Genomic DNA, 5,318 nt, shown 5'->3' on the forward strand with positions numbered 1-5,318 from the left:
TGCTATGCACAGTTTTCGTTTTAAGCGTTAAGCTTTCATCGCTAATATTCAATGTATCTTCATGATAGACTACCTGTAGTAAAGACTTTACTTCATCATGGTTTGGCATGCTGGTTAAACTTATTTCCTCATCTTCAGTTTTAGAGTTCATATCTTTCTGCTTATTCTCCGTTAAAAAAGTTTATTAAGGTCTACAATGAAAAAAAAGTCTGTATAACAAGTGTACATAAAAAGAAACAGAAACAATCTTTATTGTTTTTAAGCTGCTTATTAGTATAAAAAATTTACTGACGATTATCGAAGAATAAAAAGTTTATCTGATGTTGTTAAATCACATTAAGTTTTAAAATTTCGACACGTGGATATTTAAGTTTAACAGCAGAATTTAAATTAAAAACAAAAACCAAACTTTTGTACTGCAATATTGCTTACGCAAATTTTAACAATTTAGAATTTATTTTTTAATAAAAGTTTTTTTCTTTCTTAACTCAATACCAAAATAAAAAGAAATAAATTAGTTTATTCATTGTATTTTAATAAAACTTATCAGAAAATTTCTTAGCTGTTTTTTAAAATGATTATTCTGTAAATATTTCAAGTAAATAATTATACATTTTACACTCAATGGTAAAAGAACTTTTTTATCAATCATCAACACTTATAAATTAGTAAATAGTAGACAAAAATTTTTCTAGAACTTACCACGATTATAGACTTAAAAAAATATAAGAACATTTTATTACTAAACTTTTTCAATAACTAAAGATAAAATGATAAAAATAAAACTTTTTTCACTTCAAATTTATTACAGAGAACTTTTATTAGTTTTTCTTAACAGTTTATATATGATAGTCTGATGATTTTGGGAAATAAAACATAAAACAAAATTTTAAGTTTTTTTATTTTTAGTTGCAAATTCATTTGGAAACTTTTTGGAACTTTTTATAGATTTTAAATGCAATTAAGTGTATTTTGTCGATTTAGAGATGCTTTTTATTCACTAAGTGTAAATGTTTCACTCTGTTTTATAAAAACTTATAGTAAAATATCAAGAATAAAAATAGTTTATCTTATTATTTTCAGTCTTTTTACTTAAAAAACTCATTCTTAGTTTAGTTTTAGTTTAAAATATTAATTAACTATTAGCATCTTATTAAACAAAAAACAAACATCAAGTTAATTTAGACTAATATATTTTAGAATAAGCTGAATCTTGAAAAAATCTTTTATTATATGCTTTTTAAACATTAAGTAGTTTAGCTTGTGTTATTTTTATCATTTCCTTATAAAACAAAAAAAAACTAATGTCTTATCTTAACTATAAAAAAGCATATAAAATGAACTATTCCTTTCTAAAAAACATTTTAAAATAAAAACTTCAATTAATGCATTGATTCATTTTAGTTCGTATTTTTAGTACTTGGTAAACTAAACTTTTCTAATACTTAATTACATCTTTATTAACAATATAAATTGAACGAAATAATGTTTAGAAAAAAACTTTTCAAAGCATCATGGACTATTTTGAAGCATATTTGTATAGAACAATAAAATTTATTTTTACATGTTTAAACTAGAACTTAAAACTTAATTTAAAGTTTTTAAACTGTTATTTACTGAAAACTTTTTAAAAGTAAAAACATTAAACGTTTTTTTATAAAATGCTAATGAATTTTATAAACTTTTATAAAGTCTATCAGTTAATGTATACCTTAATTTTAATATCCTTCTAACAATTTTGTTACTTAATTATCAAGTAAGTTTAAGTTGTTAGTGAATTTTTGTTCAGCTAACTAACATCCTTATGATGTTAATGAATAATTAATTAACAAATAATTACATTAATAACCGACTAACTGAGACGAGAGTTTCTGTATTGCGGTTTAAATTTGTTTACAACTCAGTACTGATAGCATTTACTTTATGAAGTTAGGCTTGCAAAGAAGTTTATATATTTTTATAACTTTGAGTAATGCATTATGACGTGTGTTAAACTTTAGAAATGCACCGCATAAATTAGACTTGAGGTGAGTTATGTACACATTTAGTTAAAAATTTCGTTAAATTTCTTTTTTCAAAAAATAGTAGAAACTCATGCTATTAATGGAAAACAAGTATTACAAATTTACATACCTATATCAGAGGTCGGCAGCCTTTTACAGGTGATAGGCCAGCCAAATCTAGTAAAAAATATCCTGTGCCATATTTTCCAGGAAAAAATTCTTGTGGACTATCTTGATTTTTGAAAACGCAAAAAAACATCTCATAAAAAACTAGAAACTCTTCACATTTAAGTTATTTAGGTCACACTTTAAGGCGTAAACGAAACGTTGAGTTAGACGACTTCGGTTGCATCTTTCAACGACTAGGTCGCTGTACAACAGAGACTTTGGGATTAGCTCGTCGCCCATCCTCAGAACATAACTAAACCAGCAAAGCCGCGCTGGATCAGGGTAAAGTATATGTGGTGAAACCAGTACATCTAAAGATCCACGTTTTGCTACCGTATAGCAGAACAATGCTTACATAGACATAATAAATACTAAACTTCAGACTTAAATTTTGTTATTCTTTGCATTCAGACGAGCAAATAAACTGTCGCCTTAGTAGTGCAAATGTTGATTTCTGTGTCCAATATGCATTTGACTCCACATCTGAGCCAAGGAATACAAAGTTTATTTACATTTTCGATTTCTTTGCTATTGATCTTGATTGTAGATATCCTTCCTTGGTTAGGGACTTATGGCTAATGGTAAGGTTGAAGTCTAAGCATGCTGACAAAATAAGCTCAGTCTGAATCTCTTGTGTAAAATTATCCACGAGTCAAAATTATCAGTAAAGAGAAGACCTCGTATTGTGTAGTTTTTACCTTTCGCTTCTTTCTCAGACATGCAAGGTTTAAAAAACTTACCATCAGTTTTTGTGTAAAGCTTAAGTTTCATCGTTGACGTTCCAAAGGCACACTTTAACAGCATTTAAAAAGAAAGTCTGAAAAGGGTTTAAGCAAGTACGCAGTCAAGTCAACTTTTAAAATCAAATGAGTCAGAAACGCTACCATCGTTTTAAATTGTGTTTGTTAGAAAATAATTTACAATGTTGAAGAGACTTGGAGGAAAATCTTTAATAATCAGAGTTCGTACGCAAAATTTTGCAATTCAGACTAATATGCCCCAATTTACACTGAAATATTCATAAAAATTGTTAGTCGACGCGCAATTTGGCCTATAACCATATAAAACTACATAGCCTACTATTTTGGCTGTTATAGCGTAGGGCTATCAAAAATAAGACTAGTTAGTACATTTATTTTTAACTTATTTCAAATTATTTTTATCGATATGAACCCTGCGAAATATCATAAGAGTTTGAGTTTTCATGTAACTGCAACATACATATTTAATGATCTACTATCAGAGTGCTAGCTCACAGAAAGCTGGAAATAAATAACAAATGTTTATTTACAAAATAAATCACAGCTTAATAGTGTGTTTAAAATAGATCAAAAAATGATTTCCTAACTTCTTAATTTTTTTTTTTTAAGATTCTAATATCTACTTGAAAATGACATATTGAAACTAGTTGTAGACTTTTAAGCAAAATTATTGCAGATTTCTTTTATAATTTTAGAAGTACAACTTCCAAAATAATTAATTACGATCAAGAAAAATATACTGTGCTGGAAGGAAAGATTTAAGGTAATTTTAAATTGATTTGCATTCTAATTTCTTAAAAAAATTCAAAAATATTCTATTATCTGCACAAACAAATCCTTATATTTTGCCAATAATGCCTTGATTTTGGTAGAATTAAGCAAGCAAACACCAAGTACTTCTTTATTAAGAAGTTCTTAACAATTTTTTCAAAAGGCAAGCTGTTTCTCAAATTTCCTTTTGAATCTCAGAAATTTTCAAGCATTTGTACTGACAGATCCTGACATTTTGCTTTAATTTTAGTAAAAATAAGACTACAAATTCAAGTTTATTAAGAAAAGGTTTCACAATTTTATTTCGTACTCAAAAATTATTTTAAGACTTATTTTTTGTTCACAAATTTTTATGCAACTGAACTGACACTTTGCCAACGTTTACAAAAAATAAAGTGATTTAGTCTGACGCGTATGAACTCTTAACAATATCGCAAACATTTTTTTCCCTTGTTGCTACACCAAAAGCTTTAGTATGATCAGTAAACCAGTATATAAAGGCACGTTCTGAGCATTGCACTTATTATGCAGTTGCTTTTCCGAGAACATCATGCTAGTGGTATAATGCTTAGGCATCCACGTTGCGATTCGGGATATACTCTTTCACTTCAGAAACAACTTTTAAAAAATGAGATTTACAACTCCATCGAAATAAAGTTGTATTTAACTTTTCATATGTTGATTTTATGCCGAAAAAAGTGTTGCAGGCCAGACTTGACCCGCAGTTTGCCGACCCTTGCCTTATATACAGACGAAAAGAGCTGCTTTAACAGAAAATAAAGCCAACCTAAATACCATAATGACAACGTATCGTAATGATTATGTTTTAGTATTTTACACAGGTTAGTAGAAGTACAGCTATAAAATAAACATTTTCTATTCAATTCTTAAAACTTCCGATTATCGCCTTTCAATATATTACTAGTATAATTAACTTATTCTCTTCATTAAAATTTTTAATAGTGTCAGTAAATCTGCTTAACACTTGTTGTAGAAATGTTTATTGAGAGTGTTCATTTTTTAGACAAACATGTTTTAAACAAGCAATGTTATCTTTTAGTATGTTTAATAAGTTGCTAGTGATGTAGTATTATTAACTTTTTATAGCCTAAAAAAGTAACTTAAAGTTTATGTTGTTTTGATTTAATTTAAAAAATTATCATTTTTACATGCAAAAATCTTAAACCAATATAAAAATTCAAAGTAAGCTTTTGCTATTTATTATCCCATTTAAAATAAATGTTAAAAATAATTAGTTTGTGCTTCCTTTAAAATTTTTTTTTTACGTTATTAAATACTTTTAAAAGTTTTAGAAAAAAAAAAGTGAGGTGTTACTTTTCTATTAGGTTTTTTTTTATGTATTATATGTAGTTTAGGAATTATTTAAAGTAAAAAAACTGTATTTAAGCTTAAAATTTTTTGAAATTTAAAAAGCTTTTAAAATATTCGTTAAGTAGACCAAGTACTTTATAAAATACTTTAGAAATACAAAAGTTTTTATAATACTTTTAATAGTAGAAAAACTAAGCTTTCAAATAAAAAACTCTTATTCGTATAGTTGGGTAAAATAAGCAGACTAAATAACGCATTAAATAAATTTTGTACCCATCTACAA

Source organism: Thalia democratica, chromosome 4 (assembly GCF_965202585.1).
Source record: "Thalia democratica chromosome 4, ktThaDemo2.hap1.1, whole genome shotgun sequence".
NCBI lineage: Eukaryota > Metazoa > Chordata > Thaliacea > Salpida > Salpidae > Thalia > Thalia democratica.